This window comes from Mustela erminea, chromosome 11 (genome assembly GCF_009829155.1).
Source record: "Mustela erminea isolate mMusErm1 chromosome 11, mMusErm1.Pri, whole genome shotgun sequence".
Lineage (NCBI taxonomy): Eukaryota > Metazoa > Chordata > Mammalia > Carnivora > Mustelidae > Mustela > Mustela erminea.
Genome location: NC_045624.1, coordinates 58,179,252 through 58,202,283, shown reverse-complemented (window position 1 = coordinate 58,202,283; position 23,032 = coordinate 58,179,252). Strand labels below are relative to the sequence as shown.

At 34.8% G+C, this 23,032-nt stretch overlaps 1 protein-coding gene across 3 annotated transcripts in view; it reads right to left on the bottom strand.

Moving 5' to 3' along the window:
- CRPPA (CDP-L-ribitol pyrophosphorylase A) overlaps positions 1–23,032 on the bottom strand; it is a 299,557-nt gene that overhangs the window by 8,904 nt on the left and 267,621 nt on the right. The window lies entirely within an intron of this gene.

Here is a 23,032-nt window from a genome sequence, read left to right as displayed (position 1 = left end):
CATCATTGCTGTCCAAATCTTTATAGACAACCTGAAAGGAAATCTTTTAGAGATATTCATCCTCCACACACATCACTCCTAAAGAACACAATGTCCTCTGTTAAAAGGAAAACTATAAAGTTAAGATATATGTGTATACATATTTAGGCTTTAGATGTCTCAGGAGATTACACAGTCCTTTTTGAAAGGTAAACAATACATTGTCTCAGCAACTTCCATTCCTAAAGTCTAATTCAGTTTCCATGAGTTACAAAACTGTCCAAAATCCAGGTTGCCCTCATTTTGACATTAATATCCTTCTGCCATCAATCCTTATTTTGGTGAACTCATGCAAAAATTATCAAAATGCCAGAAAATGTCTAATACATTATATGTTAATAAAAAAATTTTTTAAATGCCAGAAAATGTCAAAAGCTTCCAAAAAAAAAGTGCACAATCTATATCCATACATACATTTATATCTACATATCTTTATAGAAAGCATGTACAATATACAAAAATACAGAATATATGATATGTAAAAATGTTAAATTAGACTTAGAAATCTTTAAACATTTTTATTACATTTATAAGATAATACCAAATCAAAAAATTCATATACCTTTTTCTCACACAGAAGGGAAAAAAAAAAAAAAAAAATCTAACAGTAAAACACTGCCCCCTAGTGGAGATGAAGATGAATGTTTCGTGTGCATAAAATTCAAAACTTCAGGAAAAAGCACTTACTGGCAGAGTGTGAGAAAAACAAAACAGTCCTCTCCAAATAAAAAGCGTTTGCTTCCTTCTCATTTGAGTTAAACTACGACCCCCTAAATACCTCGGTAATACAATACTATGAAAATGCACCTGGCTTTCCTTATTAACATGATTCTCACACAGCAGTCTCCTCTATTCTCCATGCCTTGCCATACTATAGGTGCTCAATACGTATCTGTAGAAAGAGCTAAGAAAAAGGAATTGGTCAGGGGCCCTTGGGTGGAACAGTCAGTTAAGCGTCCAAGTCTTGGTTTTGGCTCAGCTCAAGGTATGGGTCCTGGGGGGCACCTGGGTGGCTCGGTTAAGCATCTGCTTTCTGCTCAGGTCATGATCCCAGTGTCCTGAGGCAGAGCCCCAGGTCAGGCTCCATGCTCAGTGGAGAGTCTGCTTCTCCCTCTCCCTCTGCCCTACCCTCTGCTATGTTCTCTCTCTCACTCACTCACTCTCTCTATATATAAAAAAAAAATCTTAAAAAAGAACAAAAAAACAAAAACAAAAACAAAACCAAGATGTGGGTCCTGGGATAAGCCCCATGTGGGGCTCCCTGCTCAGTGGGGAGTCTGCTTCTCCACCTCTGCCCTTCCCCCACTAGTGCTTGCACGCATGGACATGCTCGCTCTCTCTCTCTCAAATAAATAAATAAAGTCTTAAAAAAAAAAAAAAAGAAAAGAAAAGTAATTGGTCCAAAACTCTGGGACACAGCATGGTTACTCTGCTGAATAGAAATAGAGAATAAAGATAAGAAAGACCCAAACCATGTAGTGTTGAGTGCCAGAGTACGGGGGATAAAACATGGGCAGCCAAAAAGCAGCTGTCTACCATGAGAAACAAGCAGCTCATTATTGTGTCAATTATTTCTAGATCTGGGATTTGTCACACTGTCATACTTTATTTTCTTATAACATCATTCATACAATCAATTCTACAACTTAATAAAGTTGAAAAAGTGGTCTTGTTTACAACATCCCTTTAGTTAGCAAAATTTTTTGATCCTACACACCCTCCCAGCAGTTACCAAGTCCTCCTAGCTTCCTATTGTGATATGCCTCACCAGTCACACTCCAACTGTTCCAAGTCTACATTCATATCATCCTGGAGCTTGATTCCTCTAGGATGTCCTAACTGGCTACATTTTTGGCCTGTAGGTACTGCTCTCAACTCAACTAGGACACCATTTCCCTTAGATCAAACTCATGTTTCTTTCAGCACATTCTTCACTTAAGCATTTAAGATTGTCCACAATCAACCTAATTAACCCTTCTAGCCACAGTTCTTACTTCTCTACAGAATCTACTTCTGTAGCCATACTGGTACCATCAGTCATTCCTTCTTTAGTAAAATGATTTCCTAGCAATTTTCTACTTCACATCTATTTCTGAAAACCTGGCTGTGATGACTAGTATCTGCTTTACTGAACATCAGTAATTTACATTATCATAATCTGTCTCACAATCCCTTATTAAAATTTTTATTAGATTTCCATATGTATAAGTCTTATTCTCTTAGCTAAACTGCAGATAGTAAAAGGCAACTCTCCCAAATTATATTATAACCTCAAATAAAGTACTAATTCATAGTAGGTACTCAATAAATGTATACTAACTGGGTTAAATTGCTAATGAATTCTATAAAGATCTGGCTTTGTGTATGACTATTAAGACATCTATGAAATATCAGTTTTTTTCTTTTTTTTATATGACAGACAGAGATCACAAGTAGGCAGAGAGGCAGGCAGAGAGAGAGGAGGAAACAGGCTCCCTACTAAGCAGAAAGCCCGATTCGGGGCTCGATCCCAGCACCCTGGGATCATGACCTGAGCCAAAGGCAGAGGCTTTAACCCACTGAGCCACCCAGGCGCCCCAAAATATCAAAGTATTTAGATAAAGGACATATCCTTATGGGAATAACTTCCTAAAAATAAAAATAAGAAAAAACTTGTATCTGTACTTAGAAACTGGAAAGATGTCAAAGCTACAATTTTGCGCTACATGATTCCCCCTTTTACGAAAGAAAAAGTAAGATGTAAGGGACACGGATAAATTTACACTAATATACCCAAGTCAAGGGGATAAAGTCAGATGACAAGGCGAACATTCTGAGATAGGATGGCTGCATAAGGCGAAAAGCAACACATACTAGGTGTGAATGGTGAAGAATGGATACTGTTTCCATAATGCATGAAAGGTGACAGGAGGGGCAGAAAGATTATCCAGAACAGTTTGTTCTTGAGTGGATGGTCTAGGTAGAAAAACTACTAATACAAAAATATTGATAATTCTTTTAGAGCAGAAAGACTAAGTTTTTCCCATAAAATTTATATTCAAAATTTTAATTACAAATTTCATACAGGAGAAACTTAAATAGGGTCAATGCAAACATATTTTCTCGGTAGCCGTGTGTGTATAAGAGAGAGAGAGAGAGAATAAGAGAGGAGAAAGAGAGAGAGAATTACTGTTGGAATAGTTTTGAGCAGTTAAAAAGAAAAATACACCTAGTTAATAACCATTAGACTCCTGAATATTGGTTAAATGCGTGATTAGTTAGTATCCAAATTTTAATATCCAAGTTCCACAGTAAAGTGGAAAGTTTACCATTACATTAAAAACTCAACCGCCTCCCAAGACGGAAACTTTAAATCACAATTTATAAATAGAGTCCTATCCTGACCAGACTGGTATTCTTTTTATCAGTATTAACTACCAAAAAACTAAACTGGCAAAGTCCCTCCTACATCAGAGTAGAGTTCTGTCTCATGGAGGAGATCACAAATGGTAGAAGTTGCCTAGAAAGCTTCTTCCCAGTGAGGAGAAAGAAAAAAAATCAGATGTGCAAAATAATATTCTAGGGGGATATGGAATCACTGGAATTAAATCTCTCTGAAGTAACCCTACTAAGTGAGGACAACAGTAAGATTCAAGAAGATTCTTCAGTCATAGGCCTGGGAACAAAGCTGGAAAAATTTTATGTCATAAGAGATTTCATGTAGGTATTAAATAAATGTATTTTGAATTAGCAATCTCACTGGAGGTGGGAGACAACCTACTTCTATATGAAGCTGAATTCAATTAGTGGGAGTCAAACTTGAAAATGTTTAGAACTCAAAGGAATAAAGGACTGAAATAGTTCATGAAAAGTCAAGGCATTAGTTTAAAAATTATATAAAGGAAATCTGGGGAGAAAACACAATAGATATTGCAGAAGTCATAATGATGCAGAAAAAAAAATCCCTTAATTGAATTTAACGTCAGAAATTATAGACAGAGGTATCATTAAGTGCCAGGCAAAATTAGAGACAATCCCCAAAGAAGTCATATTCACATATTACCTTCGAATTTAAATATAAAAATTCAATAGCCTTCACAGAGAATACTGATTATTTCCAATAGGCAAGGACGGCCTTTTGTGAAATGCTAAGTACCACAAGAAAATGGCATTTAAGGAAAAGATCGTTAACTTAGAATTCTAAGTGTTAGAAGAATAAAAAAGAAGACATTTGTGATATGCAAGGGCTCTAAAAATTACCAATCAGTGGAGACTTTCTCTAAACAGGAAGTATTTAAAAACTTAACTTCTAATGATGAAATGAGGGAAAAAAAAAGCTTACTTAACCAATGACGCAATGAGAATAGGGACTCCTTTCAACAACTATTTAAGAATTTACCTGACACCAGGGGCACCTGGGTGGCTTAGTGGGTTAAGCCTCTGCCTTCAGCTCAGGTCATGATCTCAGGGTCCTGGGATTGAGCCCCGAATTGGGATCTCTGCTCAGCAGGGAGCCTGTTTCTTCCTCTCTTTCTCCCCGCCTGCCTCTCTGCCTACTTATGATCTGTCAAATAAATAAATAAAATCTTAAAAAAAAAAAAAAAGAATTTACCTGACACCAGATAGTAGGCTATACATTAAGATGTGAACAGACACCCATTTGTCTATTTTATGTAGTATGTAGTCAGTTAAGTCAGACAAACACATACACATATTCATAATAACAAGTTATGAAGGAAACAAAAGACCAATTCATTATGAAAATAAAACCAGCATTAAACTTCTTAAGCACAAAATATTCTTAAAACTATGGAAAAAAAAAACAAATAAATGAAGAGGGAAACACAAAAACGAAAAAGCAGAACTATATTCTCAAATATGTAGATTTGAAATATAAAAGAAATAGAACTTCTACAAATGAAAACTATTACTGAATTTAAACAAACAAAAAATCCGGAAGCATGGGTCAGAAAACAGATTAGACATAACTGAAAAGACTATGATTGAAACTGAAGACAGAGTTGGAGAAATGACTCAAAATTCGTAACAGAAATGAAAAAAAATAGGAAGTGTAAAAGAAGGTTGTGGCATTTCACAAATATGATAACAATGCCCAATATATATTTAATCAGAACTCCAGAAAGGGAGAATGGAGACAATGGGGAAAAAATAAAAATAAGAATTATTGCTAAAAAATTTCCAGAACACATTCCAGAATACATGAACTCATTCATAAAGGAAACCCAGTAAATTCCAAGGTTCATAAAAAGGAAATTCAACAAGTAGATGAATAAATGAATTGTGAAACCTAAATATAAAGAGACAATCTTAAAGCAGCTAGACAGAATAGACCGATAGAGGACTAACAATCAGACTCACTACAGTCTTCCTCACAGCAACAATGGAAGCAAGAATGCAATGAAGTATTTGCAAAGTGCTGTAGACAAAAAGCAAATAGTCTCCCTCCAACAAATAAACAAACACTGTTTACCTAGAATACTTTTTAACTTCCTACCACAAACACTACATATCAAGAATGAAGATAAAATATGAACTCCTTCATATAAGTTTATTCCTAAAAATATTCTGACAGTAAAGGATGTATCTCAAGTGGAAGAAAAGTAATTTCAAATGTAAGGTCAAATAGGGTAGACTGCTTTGGAAAATTGAAGAGCTTTAAAATAAGTAAATAAATCTGAAAGCAGTGTGTTCAGAAAATCAACAACTGTAACATTTAAATAGACAGTAAAGATAAAAATAGTGGTTAAGAACAGTAGCATAAAAAGTGTTAGGTAAGTGACCAAAATGTTCTAAGATCAATGAAATTGTTGGGAGAGCAATTAAAATACACAGTTTAAATTCCAGACTTCAAGCTCTGTTACAAAGCTGTCATCATCAAGACAGTATGGTACTGGCACAAAAAACAGACACATAGATCAATGCAACAGAATAGAGAGCCCAGAAATAGACCCTCAACTCTATGGTCTTAGAGTTTTATCTTTATCTTCAACAAAACAGGAAGGAATGTCCAATGGAAAAAAGACAGCCTCTTCAACAAATGGTGCTGGGAAAATTGGACAGCCACATGCAGAAAAATGAAATTGGACCACTTCCTTACACCACACACGAAAATAGACTCAAAATGGATGAAGGACCTTAATGTGAGAAAGGAATCCATTAAACTCCTTGAGGAGAACACAGGCAGCAACCTCTTTGACCTCAGCTGCAGCAACTTCTTCCTAGGAACATTGCCAAAGGCAACAGAAGCAAGGGCAAAAATGAACTATTGGGATTTCATCAAGATCAAAAGCTTTTGCACAGCAAAGGAAACAGTTAACAAAACCAAAAGACAACTGACAGAGTGGGAGAAGATATTTGCAAACGACATATCAGATAAAGGGCTAGTATCCAAAATCTATAAAGAGCTTAGCAAACTCAACACCCAAAGAACAAATAATCCAATCAAGAAATGGGCAGAGGAAATGAACGGACATATCTGCAAAGCAGGCATCCAGATGGCCAACAGACACATGAAAAAATGCTCCACATCTCTCGGCATCAGGGAAATACAAATCAAAACCACAATGAGATACCACCTCACACCAGTCAGAATGGCTAAAATTAACAAGTCAAGAAATGACAGATGCTGACGAGGATGCGGAGAAAGGGGAAACCCTCCTACACTGCTGGTGGGAATGCAAGCTGGTGCAGCCACTCTGGAAAACAGTGTGGAGGTTCCTCAAAAAACTGAAAATAGAGCTACCCTGTGACCCAGCGATTGCACTACTGGGTATATATCCTAAAGATACAAACGTAGTGATCCGAAGGGGCACGTGCACCCGAATGTTTATAGCGGCAATGTCCACAATAACCAAACTATGGAAAGAACCTAGATGTCCATCAACAGATGAATGGATAAAGAAGATGGGGGTACCAGGTGGTGGGTATTATAGAGGGCACGGATTGCATGGAGCACGGGGTGTGGTGCAAAAATAATGAATACTGTTATGCTGGAAATAAAAATAAATAAATAAATAAATTTAAAAAAAAAAAAAAAAAGAAGATGGGGTATATATCTACAATGGAATACTATGCAGCCATCAAAAGAAATGAAATCTTGCCATTTGCGATGATGTGGATGGAACTAGAGGGCATAATGCTTAGCGAAGTGAGTCAGTCAGAGAAAGACAACTATCATATGATCTCCCTGATATGAGCAAGTGGAGATGCAACATGGGGGGTTTGGGGGGTAAGAAAAGAAAAAATGAAAGAAGATGGGATCGGGAGGGAGACAAACCATAAAAGACTCAATCTCAAAAAATAGACTAAGAGTTGCTGGGAGGAGTGGGGATGGGAGAAGTGGTGGGGATATGGACATTGGGGAGGGTATGTGCTATGATGAGTGCTGTGAAATGTGTAAACCTGGTGAGTCACAGACCTGTACCCCTGGGGATAAAGACACATTATATGTTTATTAAAAAATTTAAAAATAAAAAAATTTAAAAATACCAAAAATACACAGTTTAGATTTTTACTTACATACGCAAAGTAAATTTCAGAATGCCTACAAATGTCTAACAATAGGATGTGTTCTTTATCAGTTGAGAGAAAATAGAGTAAGAAAGAGTTAGGGCTTCCAGGCAGCTAAAGTCAAAGGCAGCTCCCACAATACCTTAAAAGAGAAAGAGAAAGAGAGAATGAGAGAGAGAGAGGCTGATAAGAAAAACAAAACTGAACAATGAGAAGACCAAATAAAACTACACATACACAGAAACACACACACATATACAACCACCTCAGTTTAACTTGAAGACAGAACTTCTGAACTTCAAAATAACTTTAAGTTAAAAAATAAAAAGAGAAAATCATAAAATGTAAATGAGCAATTTCTCATACTCCTGTGCCTTGTCACAAGCCTTATGGTGCCAAAAGGTAGTCTGCAAAAGCTTAGAAGGATGAGAGGAGCTACTGATGAATGTAAAGCTGATCTAAAACTATCACCAAAAAGAGTAAGCCTGCCTTAACTGTGAAAATAGGAAGAAAAGGTGCATATCTGACCAGCATGACCAGTTTTAAGGGACTTGAAATCATGCTGGATTCCAAGTGGCAGTCTTCTCCTGGTGGTGAAAAACATACAAAGGAAGAGAGAAGCCATCTCTGTCAACCAAGTGGTGAAGGGGAAAGAAGCAAAAGGGAAAACACAAGCTCCTGAAATATCAAAGAGAATGAAAAAGTTAAAGGACACAAAAGTCTTTCTTCCACCATTAAATAACAGAAATGAAAAGAAAGTGGATTTTGCTATATTGACAGGCGAGGGTAGCACTGAATTAGATCCCCTATAAACTAGCCAAATCCACAGCAGACAAATAGGAGAGAACTTAATACATCCATGCAGAGTTATTACACAAAAGAAGGATTTAACTACCTTGATTAATGAACCACCTTCCATCCAAGAAATGTTAAGCAGAAGACTGTAAGATAACACTCCAAATTAAATAGAATTGTTGCACAGTTGTAACATTTAGAACCACACTAATGTTCTACATACTCAAAAAAATAAGCAATTAGAACCAACTAAGTCAGAAGGGTGATTTCCAAAGTGGATTATTAACAAGATCAAATTAACTCCAACATGTTATAATAACCAACCTAAAAAGGATGGCAAAGAAGATAATTAAACTAAGTAATTTTGGAAGATAGTATTTCATTCTAATGTGTATTCCCAGAGGTACAGATTGGCATTTCTGGAATTACATATGGGTATATTCCAGGGATAAAAAAAAGGAAGGAAATTTACTGCTTAGAATGAAAGATTCTTCACTGGTGGAGAAAGGGATTATATATAAGAAAATGGAGAAGCTATTAAGACCCATAATGTTGGATTGAAAACAGAGATGTCAGTATGAACTCAATTGATTTGAGATAGATTATGTATTATATATAAACACACATATATAGATCTGGAAGTAAGTATATGAAAACATGTATATTTCCCAGTAATATCTACTGAAAGGGATTGCAAATAATGACATACCAGGTGCAAGGAAAACCCATGGTGCCCAGATCTTGGTTTCTAAATATTTTAAGTGACCCCTGGATATGATGCACTGAGAAGAATACATTATTTCAGTGATATTCTTGTGAAAAATCCATAGCCTGAATTTAATCATGAAAGCTCATCAGATAAACCTAAAATGACAGACACTGTATAACAAAACAGGCCAATATTTATCAAAAAGGAAAGGTCATAAAAGACAAATACTGTTGATATATCTCAGTTTAAATGAGACGAATAAGTGGTTCCAACAATAGGCAATGTGTGTTTCAAGACTGGATTTTGGACCAGGGAAAAGTCAACAGTGGGAGAAAAAGCAAAATTTGGTAAGATTTGTAGTTTATAGTGTTGTATCAATTAATTCTTGATTTTGATACTATGGTGATATAAGATGTTAATATTGGGGATTCTGAGTCTAGGGTGTACAGGAATGCTTTGTACTCTTTTTGAAATTTTTATAAATCTGAAATTATTTCAAGATTAGAGTTAAAATGAATAATTGAGAAAAAATGCAAAGCAACCAAATAAAAATCTCAGTAAGAAAAAATATGAGAAAAGCACAACAGACAGGAGTCAAAAGAAAAAAGTGGGAGCTCCTGTTTCAACTATTTTTCTAATTTCAATAAATGGAAATGACTAAACTCATTGATAGAAACACAGAGATTCTCAGGTTGGATTATAAATTAAACACAGCTCTATAGTCACTTCTAAAACACAAGGACACAAGAAGCTAAAAGTCAAGTGACTGAAAAAAGTATCCCAACTAAGCACTAGCCAAAAGTGAGCTTTGTTCACTATGTTCAGTATATTCCCTAGAAAAATAGAGACTGTAAGACAAAAAGCAATTATTATAAATAGTCACTATCTAATAAGTTCGATTCACCAGAATCAGGTTTTGGATACTGGGGGTTATAAAGTCTAGTTTGGTTAAATCTGAGATGCTAGGGAGAATCCAAGAGAAAATATCAAATAAGCAGTTGTACATCGGAGTTTGGAGTATGGAAATGAGTCAAGCACACATGTGCAGGGTATTTAAAACCCAAGAGTAAATGAGAACTCTTAGGAATCACACAGGATAGTGTCCTAGGAACCTTCAGCAGTTAGGGATATAACAGAAGTAAAGAGGCTGAGAAAGAGCAGAAACACTTTAGAAAAAGAAATCAGAGGAGTGTAATATTATGGAACCTGATACAAAAAGGCCATGGAAAAGAAAAAGGTACCTACTTATCCATTACTATGTACAAATTGTTATAGGAAAAGAAAAAATCAGTTATACAGAGATAAGGATAATTGCTTTTAATAGGTTATGAAGCAAAGCAATGCTTCAATAATAACAATTACTCTGCAAAGATAAGATTTAAAAAATAGTTAAAGTGCATCATAGAGCACTGGAATGTGAAAAGGTAATAAGCAGGGTTGAAAATCATACTGCATTTCTCATTTTACACAAGGTCAAGGCAATATAAAATCATCATTGATTTTAAGTTAATAAGAAAAGGTAAACATGAACATAAAAGTCAAAAACCATCAGGGTAGGTCAGATTAAGCATCTGCCTTGAGCTCAGGTCATGATCTCAAGGTCCTGGAATCTGGTCTACATTGGGCTCCTCTACATTGCTCAGAGGGGAGTCTGCTTTTCCCTCTCCCTCTGCCCCTCCCCACTTGTGTTCTCTCTCTCTCTGTCAAACAAATGAAATCTTTATTAAAAAAAATCAGCAGTAGTATAAAACAGGATATCTCACAAAATCATTAGGGGCTTAAAATTAAGAAAATAGAACAAAGCCTATGAAGTAAATTCCATTACTGAGAAAACTTACACCAACAAAGGTTGAATAATAAGTCTACCATCACACAGATAATAACCGAGAAACTCAGATCTGAAGCCAGAATCAGAATCTATAGAGTCTAAACATTTAACATTAGAGAGTTATCCAAGAAAACTTGCTCTTAACGACAATTTCAAGATAAGATCCATTATTTTCAGAGGGCCTAATTAAATACCAAATTAAAAAATATAATGCCTCTTGAGATTTTTAAATGACTCAACAGCAATAAGTTGGGTGTGTGGTCTAACACACACTCACACCTCCATGGTAGGCATTTTCTTCTTCCACAAGTGCAAAAAAGAAAAAAAAATCACTAGGGTAATTCATGTTTTATGATGTGTCTACAAACTGATGAGAGAAGAACAACTCTTTGCTTAATAATAATAAAAATCCTAACTTGCAAATTAGGACACTGCAGAATTTGTAACATCTAAACAAAAGGTAGAAGCAAGCGGTTTTCAGTAGGTATTGATGGAAGAATTAAAAAGAAAAAAAAAGGAGTTCTGTAAAACAGATGTAGAGGACATAAAGCAAATATTTACTGAGTCTAAATATCATTTTCTCTTACAGTTTATAGCATCAAACATATACACTGCAAAGATAGGAAACATTGTCAATTTTAGGAACTATCATGCCATAAAATGATAAGGCATAAGGAACAACAATACCAGAGTCAAGTTGCTAAAGCAAAGGCAAAAATAAAAAATTAAAACAAAACATACATTGATTTGACTGCTATGGTTGGTTGGATTTGGCACGATCCCTTGCGGAATCTGTTTTATATTGAGCCCTGATGAACGTTTGCTTTCTCTGCCGACATGTTTTCAGTGAGGTGTAGAACATAGGAAAGGCTAAACAACATTTTAATTATTGTTCCAGCATTTTAATAAACTGAAAAAGGTCTAGGGAGAACACAAACAAGCAGCACATTAGAAATCTCCTGTGACATCCTGGAAAACTTACAAAGGAAACACTAACATGTTTTCCATTCACTCAGCCTAAAGCGTAATTCTCCAGTTTCCTGGATATACTAATTTCATAAAGAATAATTTAAGTGTTATATAGAACACACACAATCAAAAGGAAAAGAAGAACTACAAAACCTTTCTTCCTTTTAATTGTTTATTCATTCTGATTGGGATTGGAAGGCTTTTAAAAGACAAATAAATGCTTGCGGCTATAAATAATTAAAATACCAGCAAAGAGGAGTAATAATTACAAGAAAGAAAATGTCAGTCTGGATTATACACATGTCCAATGAAAGGAGTGAGAGGTACTACTGTATAGTGAGCACTAATTCATATAAGTAAAAATGATTGATAATCTTTACAGGAATATATTAAAAGGCATTTAAAAGTAAATATCAAATTCAATGATAGGAAATTATTATATACATTATTCTTATAAAAATATAATCTCATAGACTGAAATATTTCCTGACTTAAAAGATGAAAGAAAAGTTTGCATTTGTTTTGTTTTAGATTTGTTTCGTTTTAGATTTGAACACTTTGCTTGGATATAAGCTCTCGGCACTGCAGAAAAAAAACAAAAACATATATTCACACAACTTCCCTATGAAAATTGCCACTCATGATGACATTATTCTACACATTATACCACTCATTTTTAAAAATAAGTCTTGTGAAGTTTAGGAAAAAGAGGGTAGGGGATGTCTGTCTAATTATTATGGAAGAAGCCTTTGGGCTTGTCTTTCATATTCTTGATAATAAATACTACAGTAACAGCCTAATTTATAATAATTATTTTCATTCTGAGGTAATAATTTCTTGTACATCTCTTTATAGCATGCTAACTTTCTGCCTTCAACTAATTATGTGGTGAATCAAAGGGAAAAAAGTCAATGTTTTAAAAGGGAAACAAAATAGATTTAATTGAATAGTAAAATAGCCCTTGTTTTCAACCAGGAACATTTCAGCCATAAGATTTTTTTTTTTTTTTAAGATTTTGTTTATTTGACAGACAGAGATTACAGTAGGCAGAGAGGCAGGCATGGCAAGATGGGGGGGGGGGCGGGGGGAGGAAGCATACACCCTGCTGAGCAGAGAGCCTGATGTAGGGCTTGATCCCAGGACCCTGGGATCATGACCTAAGCCAAAGGCAGAGGTTTTAACCCACTGAACCACCCAGGCACCACTAGCCATAAGATTCTAAGAGAATACAACAGAGTGCAAAAGAGTTACATTAGTTTGGTCATTTAAAATAGGCTCATGAAACAAAACAAACAAACAAAAAAGTTATAGTTAAAAGAAGAATGTAAATATAATTGATAAATACTAAATTTTAATATGTTTGGCATTAAAACACCCTAAAAAATGACAGTGAAAATCTAAATACTTATTCTTCTTCAAGACAAAAGAAATAGTTGTGTCCTGCAGTCTGATACATTGCAAATTCCCACAGGATATAAAAGAGCAAAAGATCTAATTAAGTTATAGAAGAAGAATAGTGAATATAGTAAGGCACAAGGGACTCAAATTCAGGTAAGTTCAAATGTAGACTATGTTAATTCATGAAGACCTATCTTGTTTGTTAAAAAACACAATTCAAAAGCACCAGTAACTCAGAGCTCTGTCCAGCAACATCTACTTGCCTAAAAATCACAAGAAGCCAAAGATATTTTTCAAAAATAGTATTTTTATAGCTCAAAGCAGAAGCTCACCCAACTTGCTAAGCCACCCAATAAATATAATATGATGGTGATAATGAACTCTTAATATGCATAGTATGCCAAGCTATATGGTGCTAAAGAGGTATGGGAAGAAGTCATTGCACCACATTAAACTATACAAAAATCCATGGATTTGGATTTAAAAGGGATACTGAATTTGTGGGATTTTAACTGCTTTACATATAACTTTCATCGTTTTACAAAATAGCTTGACAAATGAGGGACAAATACATAAATTTTCTCCAGCACCCAAATACTGACAAAATATTTTAATTAATATAAGCAAAACAAAAAATTTAAACTGAATTTGACTTAACACTCATCTTGATATTAAACTGTTTATCACCTCTTCTCAAGTGTCACTCAAAACAATTTATCATATGGCATATAAAATATAATCTCTTATTTTACTAAGGGGTAAGGAGAGAAAGCAACAAAAAAAGGGGTTACTTTTTTTGAAACCATAACTAAAACTTGATCTTTTAAAATTCTGAATAAAGATAAAACAGTTTTTGTTACATTAGATATAGTAACTGAGTAAATCACTTAGTTATTTCTTGTTTCCAGTTGTAAAACAGACAAGCATATCTTCCTCCGTTTACTCTGGAGACATCTATATAAAACACAATTCATCTAAAAATAGCTCATTTCTTTCATGCAACCCAATAGAATCATTTCTATGTTCATTAAGAATAAACTAAATCAATCAACTAGAGAGTAATCACCACAAATTTGAAGATAATATGAGAAAGATAACAGCCAAGACAGGATGACCTTTCAATGATGGGATTATAAGTAATGAGAGTCATTTATTATTCATTAAAAGTAATTACTTATAATTACACTTACTCATTATAAGTAATAAGAATTATAATGGTGGACTCTTTGGGGACCCCTCCCAAAGAAAGTGTTATAAATTCTAAGTGCACCTTTAAGGAAGAAATCAATTACTTTTTAATTTTATGAAGTAGGCTGTCTAATGGATGATAATTTAAGAATATATCAGAAGAAAAAAACTATTTTTGTAAGGGTTTCTTATTATAATAAATCTTTGAGAAGCTGATCAAGGTGGTAGCCTGAGAACACATCTCCCTCATCTAAAATCCCTAAAGATGTGTACTAGTGGTGTTGGTGGGATGAAATGCACTTGGAAGCTCACAGATGCACAAACAAATACACATATATAACACTTGGGAATAACGAGTAATGCTATGATGTGACTAGAAATTTTGGAGAATTTCTAAGAGAGAGATGGCATTAGAATGGAAATAAAAACCAGCAACCAAAATGTACAAGGTAGGGCTCCACTGAAGTCAATCCTGGGATGATTCAAGGTGAGAAAGAACAAATTCAAGGTGCAGAAAAAGATCCTCGTTCAATGTTAAAAGTAAGTAACCAAGCACTATATTCTCAGGAATCGGGTGCAGATCCTTCAACCCCCATATGCAGGAAAGAGCTGGCAATGAAGATGTTTACCCACAGTCTGAAGCATATCATGTGAGCACTTAATCTAGTGAAATGACAATGTTAAGTTGTCAGGAAATTACAGAAGGAAAAAGGATCCTCCTTATAAGGGAAACAAACTAAAAAAGAATAATAATAATAATAATAATAATAAGGGAAACAAACTATTAGAAATAAATGATATTTATACAGTAATAATCATGTGAACATACTATATTAACTCAAAGTTATGATAATATACATATAATTTTCTCATCACAATATGATATAAAAAAGAATTTATACGAAGGTTTCTAGTTCAGTTTCAACATATAAAAATCTGTAATTTAACACATTATGAAATTAAGGGAAACCACAATAGGAACTTTTTTAAAGATTTATTTATTTTAGAAAGAGTGTGCTTGTGTGTGTAAACAAACAGAGGGAGGGGCAGGGATTGGGGCAGAGGGAAAGGGAGAGAATCTCAAGAAGATTCCCACCAAGCTTGGAGCCCTATCTAAGGGCTTGATCCCATTACTGGAAATCATGACCTGAGCCAAAATGAAGAGTTTGAAGCTCAACAAACTGAGCCACCCAGGTACCCCTACAATGTGAACTTTTAATTACATTTAGTGTTTGTACTATTCAACAACTATTCCTAACAAAACAAAAAGAAGTAAAAGAGTGGGGAGAAGAATTTCTTTAAGAATTACCTTAAAGAAAGCACAAGGATGGGGCGCCTGGGTAGCTCAGTGGGTTAAGCCACTGCCTTCAGCTCAGGTCATGATTTCAGGGTCCTGGGATCGAGCCCCACATTGGGCTCTCTGCTAAGCGGGGAGCCTGCTTCCCCCTCTCTCTCTACCTGCCTCTCTACCTACTTGTGATCTGTCAAATAAATAAATAAAATATTTAAAAAAAAAAAAAAAAGAAAGCACAAGGATAACTGACGTCACTGCTTCACTGCTAACGTATGTCAGTGTACTGGTTTCTTAGCTAATGTAACAAGAACAATAAATAGAAGGGTAAAATACTGGAAAATAAGATACAATGTAGCCTCCTCCTTAAACATAAAAAGTAATCATTTAAAAATATAAAAGAACTGTGGACTGTTCACAGAGTTCAGTAGGTACTTAGGTATAAAATCAATTCCACACAATAATGTGCACTTTCCTATATAATAGCAATAACCAACTATAAAATTTAATATTTTCAAAGACCCCATTCACAAAACTTGGTAGCTCTCAAAATAGTGGCAATAACCAATGATGAAATATAATAAAAAAGATAATTATTACATTAGCAAAAACAAAGCAAGACAAATAAAAACCCATAAAATGGTCATAATTAAGTCTAGAAAAGTGACAGGTAAAGTATTGACATTTCTGAATTAAAACAATTTTCAACAACAAATATTAATAAATGTACTCATAACCAGTAATTTGACTCTACATTTGTAGGATGTTCAAAGAGTTAAATCACACACACACACACACACACAAAATTAACATTCTAATATTAAATTTTGCTCATGCAGTTTTATAGTTAATGGATTCATTTTTAGACTGCAAAAATATGTTAATTTTGGTCGAGATTTCAGTTACAGGAATAATAATTTTATGCAATTTTTGAGGTTGCCATAACCCCGCAACAAGAGAAACAACAGAAATCACTCTTCCTGTTCTCGGGTGTTATGTAGAAAAAGAACAGAGACATAGTCTTACAAGTTTACTAAAATTCATCTCAACCTCCTCCAAACAATACTAGTGACCAAGAAAGCTATTTTCTCTTCTTTTCCCAAAGTGATTGAGAAAACTTTAAGAAATCAAATCTTTGGTTAGGAGAATCAAAATTGTGTTTAAACGAGAAGTTTGCTAACCTGGGTTGGCACTAATTTGTGACTTTCAGATAAATGGTAAATCAGGTAAAAGGGGTTTCTAATACAAAAAAAGAAAGAAAGAAAGAAAGAAAGAAAGAAACCAACCAGATGACAAATAACAGAGCCGAAGGAGTAAGTTGGCAAGAAAGCTAGAGTCTGGCTAGGACACAAGACATGGCAGTGAAGAAAAGGAAGAATCTTTGCCATTTCCAAGTTATAAGGCAGGACAAATTAGACCAATATAACATACCACCTTAGTAGGGGTCTCCTCTAATGGATGGAATTAAGAACGTGCCAAATATGTTTCATTTATAAAACACTATGACAGTCATAGAAATAAAGTTATTATGATTAAGGATAAGATGAGTAGAAGAAAGGTGAACAGTAATGAACAACTTGTAGACATCAGAAAATAATTAGTTTTACTTCATGACTAAATGTATAATATATAAATTATTTTCAGCCTTCTAGTGTAGTTATAAATAAGAAACACTGGTATATATTGCTTTGATTATTGTAGCTAAGCCATGAGAGTAAAAGCATAAAACAAAAAGTTTTAGTTTTAAAAGCATAAAGCAAAAGGTTCAAAGTTTTAGCAATCCATCCAACTTTAATTAGTACTATCAAATCCATTATTTTTAAGGAATAAAATGACTCGATCCATCTTGTCAATCACACATTGTGCTTCTCTATAATTATGTTCCTCCTTTTCTCTCCATTCTAACCTCATTAACCTATTTTTAAGCCTTTTGAGTTTAAGTTCTCTTCAGTCATAGGCATTCTTAACCTTTCTCTAGAATGTTCTCTTCCATCAGTACTTTCCTTGAGGTTTCAGGTTGGGTGACAAAGTGCCTTTTATTTTCATTCCTCTTGCTCAAAAAAGTCTTTCTTGACATGCCTGCTGAGGTGAAATCCATCCATAACGGCTCTTGTAGTTACCTCTCCTTTTTAGCAATTGTCTCTGTTCCAATATGGTGTTGGTTAATGTGATTCTCTCCTGGCCTGAAGCTCTAGGCTCATACCAGATACCACGTTATCTTGTTGGCTCAGCCTCAGCATTGCATCCAAAGTTTCTCTGGTGACACCTACACCAGAGTAGGAGCCAACACATATTTGTGAAGGGAAGCACATATTTTGCATGAAAAAGAAAATGTGTAAGGAAGGAAATTTAGGCTTCTGGCACTATTTGTTAGTAAATTTCTGCAATTCTTTCAGGATGTCACTTTGTCTCTTTTTCTAGTCTACATTTACATTTCATCTCCCTCCTCTTCTCTCCCATTCATTCTCAATGTGTAGTAATTCCAGGGACCAGAAAGGACATTCTCTTTGCTGAAAAAATTTTCCACCATTTCTGACACATTACCATTCTAAGTAACAGGACCTATTTTTTGCAGAGTAATGACCTAGCTTCACATAAGACCTGAGCCAATGAATGGTATGCACACAATATTCAAATAAATAATTACTGAACTAATTTTTCCCCCACGTTCTACTTAAGGTCACCTCAGACTGTACCTATTGCATGCCTATCATACCCTCCAGAAAATCAGTTGTCCTGATCAAACTTTTGATAGGAGTTGGGTACAACAAAAAACCTGTAATAGTTCACTATAATGTTAAAACTAATAGATATGCTATGATATTTTGGTTACTAGAGAGAGATGATATTCTTTTTTGAAGTCGGCATTATTTATGTTCCTTTAATGGTGCATACTGGATATTTTCCAGATGGGAGAAAGAAAGAGAGAAAAGGGCCCCTTTAAATAAAGAGTCTAGAAAATCTTCAGTTACATCACAGAGACCATCCCAAGCTGCATGGGTAAGAAATGATACTACTGTGTCAAATAAAATTGGGTTTCTGAAGTGAGGAGATGGGCACATAGTACCATCTGTCTTGTTTGTTTTATTTAATCCTTATGACAGAATTAAACCAATTAAAAAAAAACAAAACAAAAAACCTAAACAACACTATGACTGCAGATCCATCCTTCTGTCTTACACTGCCCATTCCTGAAGTGGAGAATGGATATTCGAAGGGTAAGTATGAACTTCCTAACACTGACCCAGTCTCATTTTGCCAAGTGCAGTAATTGGGAAACTCCCTTGAACAAACTTTCTTCCTTTGTATACTGCCAAGAGACATAAGTAATGAATCTCTGCATCCTATTTTTAAAATTAGGTCCAAGCTGAATAACATCTGGAAGGTATTCCTAGAAGTTTGTGATTTAAGGATGGGCAGGTTCCCTCTTTTCAGAAAGGAACATACATCTTGTTTTTAGTTTTGGTTTATTTTTAGTAAATTTTCAGCAAAAAAGTTGAATATATTTATCTATTCAGCCCTCGTAATCTACAAATCTTCCCTAGCCAAGATTCTGCATTCTGTTTACTTTGTTTCTGGTACTACTTTTGATGACTTGGCCCCCATTACTCTGCTGACACAGTAACTATCTGTTGTGCATATACACAGTGCTATATAGGGAAGCATGAGATATAAAGCAATGTGTTAAGAGGTAGGTGCTGTCATAAAAGATTTATAATTGCTAAAGATTTTTATGGTGAAACATATGTCACAAAGTTAAAGAATAATACAAAGGTTAACATCTTAATATTCTCTGGTAATGCCTCACAGGCTGCTCTGAAATCTAGCAGAAAGTCAAGGAGGCTGACGTTTTTCATTCTGCTCCTCAAGTATGTGAGACTTCTGGTTTCAAAAGGGAAACTACTCCATATTATTACTGCAAAACGGATTTCACCAATAGAAAGGATTTTTTTTTAAGCAAAGATAATCACAGAAATGAGAAAATAAGTGGTTAATAATTAGATAGAGATAATGGCATAAACTCATTGGAACGATTTCTTGCAATGGTCAACTAAACCTTCCAGGATTGAGCTGGAGTCCAGAAATGCAGGGAGTAGAATTCTCTGGCACCACTGAACAGGAGTTGGGTGGGGAGAAGCTGTGAAGATATGGGGGCCCAAATTACATGCCAGAGAAGGACGACTATGAAGACAACACCCTAACAAAGGCCACAGAAGATCCCACAGCAGCAGCATTGGAATGTATAACTTGACCAAGTTTGGAACCAGGGTACAGAATTTAGATCTTATACTCAAGATTATACTCTTAAAGATGCCTCATCAGGTGATTTAAGCAGCAAAAGTAGTATTTAAAAAAAAAAAATCCAGAGGAGAAATGACCAAAAAGAAATGGGAGCAGGGGTTTTCAACCTTAGCATGGTTTTCTCTGTGGGCTGAGGAAGGCCCCACTGGTGGCTGTCCTATGCTTTCTGCAACTTTGTCATCATTCATAACTTCCACTCACTCTATGCCCACAGCACCACACCTTCAGTCATGACAACTCAGAATATCTCCAGATAGTAACGCTACAAGTCTCCTGGGGGCAAATTTGCCTCAGGCTGAAAACCACTGTATTAAAGGTAGGGAGAGAAATTATTTGTAGATATAAAGTATTTGTAGGTATAAAGGGAGACCTTGGCTAAAATGATGAGCCCACGATCAGTGTAGGTCTTACACATGTGGCAAAGAAAACATATTCAGAATTCCTCAATGATTCCAGTTTCTAGTCTATATAATGGGAAAATACTACTCAAAAAAGAAACAGTAGATAAGAAAGCACATCTTTTAATGAGGCAAGGGAGGTGTGGAAAAAAGAGACAAAGAGTGGATGATTTCTTCATATGAAACCTGCCTGTACATAATGATAATACCTCCAGAATATTCTCTGAAGTTTTAACAGATATGTAAAATTGACCATAGAAGTAAATGATACAGAAATGTATATGGGAAGAATATGGGCAATGCTGACATTTCTCAACCTGCTTTTGCAAATTATGATTGAATTTTAGCCACAACACGGACAAATTTACCCTTTGTCAAAATATTAGAAATGGTTCTTAAAAGTTGCACAAAATGAAATCTAACCATAAAAGCAAAGTTATCATGAGAAGTTCCCTACTTAAGTGAACACTGTATTCAACATCTCTGAAAAGTAGTAATAATTTTGTAGTATGATTATTTAGTAATATACCCATCTAGGAATCTGAATTTTAAAAATTTTATTTCCCTAAAAGTTGAATACACTGTTTTGAAAAGTAAAGAAATAACACTAAATGTCCTTGGCCAAGATCTCAAAACTACTTTATTCCAACATGCTTAAGCAAAGATGGAGGATTTTCTGCCTCTTGATGATCACCTTTTTATCATTATTGTTAGATGCTCCTGGAAATGCTCACAGCAAAATAGAAAATTCATACAAGGATGTTTTAAACAGGCATAATTTCAAATGCACAACCAGAAGGTTTAATAAATCTAAAGAAGTATCATGTCAAGCCAAAGGTTACTATATACCTCTGCGAAGACTTCTGTCTGACTGTTCTTTGACTATTCTGTGGTTAGGTAAGACTCTGTTACATAAACTATATACTGAGCTTTATGCCTTATAATTATGTTAAGTGTTATTTGTGAAAGTTCCTGAAACTGATTTGGAATTTCGTTTCCTCAGCTGGCAGCAATTACACAGTCAAAGACCACCAGAAACTATTCTTCAGCTCCTTTTGGGATCTACAAGCTTGTTATGAACACTTAAGCAAGCGCACATGAATGTTACACTCTGATAATAAACAAGGCTAGAGGGAAGGTTATTCTTTTCTCTTAAAAAAAAAAAAAAAATCTTGTTCCTAAATGATTCAAAAGCCAAAAGAGAAATGATAATTCTACCGACATATGCAACGTCATCTGAAATCAGAACCACTCGGTACGGGATTTTGAACTCTGAGTGTAACAGCTCACACAAATTACTGACTACTTCTTGCCCAGTCAGGACATTCATCTAACAAAGCAATTTCCATATGAGCAACCACAAACATTTCTGGCTTCAGTTGTTAATCTTCCATGAAAAACTATTTCCATACTATTTTTAACTTGTATATGGTAATGATTATCTGTTTATCTCTGAAGCATGAAAACTCTTACAGTGCCCTTTATAACGTATTTTGTACTGTTTCCTTTCCATGTCCTTGGCAGAGGCAAGTATCCCTATCTTCTTCCTAGAAGAAAAGTTGAGAAGCTCATGGCTTTCTTCTCCACTGGCTCCTTCTTTTTTTTTTTTTTTAAGATTTTATTTATTTATTTGACAGACAGAGATCACAATTAGGTGTAAAGGCAGGCAGAAAGAGAGAGGAAGGGAAGCAGGCTCCCTTCTGAACAGAGAGCCCGACGCAGGGCTCGATCCCAGGACCCTGGGATCGTGATCTGAGCCGAAGGCAGAGGCTTTAACCCAATGAGCCACCCAGGCACCCCTCCACTGGCTCCTTTTTTGTGTCTAAAATTTTCATACTTTTTTGCTTACTTCTCAGTGGCTCTTCAATTTTATCTTCTTAGATAAAAAATGAAACTGTGTGATACTTGAGGCCAATTACTACGGAAGAGTAGATTAAATGGCAAATGAAATTCTTAATTCACCTTGACCACCACATATGTATAAAATTTAAGTATTAAATATTTTGCTATAAACTGGTAACTGATATTAAAGCATAGGAATCATTTCAATATATTTAAATATAGATCAGAACTAAGGTTTCTTACCCGACTTTTACCAAATGTTTTAAATTAACTCATTTAATATGCTTAATAACCGCATGATATAACTTTTCTTTTATCTCTACGGATGAGGAAAATAAACTTAAAAAAATTAAGTATTTCATCCAAGTTTACAGAGCAAATAACTGAGTGTCCTGTGTAAAAGTCTAGTTCCATCTGCATTTCAAAAATAATTTTTTCTATGATTCTAAGCGCCACTCTTTCTTAAGCTCAAGAAGTACTCATTACCAACTAGAATGACTTCAAATGGGTAGAACTTGAAACAGTTATAAATTAATGCTAATAATTGCTAAGTAACAAATGCTCTTTACTCTTAAGGAACTTATAGTGTTGGAAACAAATATTTTTTTTTTCTTATGGTGTCTCCATTGTGTCAAATGCATGAAACACCAGCATTATATGGAGAAGATTTAATGGAACAAAGTAAGTATCCATTATTTACTGGGGTAGAATAAGAGGAGGGTAATGGGAAGATTTTATATATAGAGTAACATATATTATGTGTA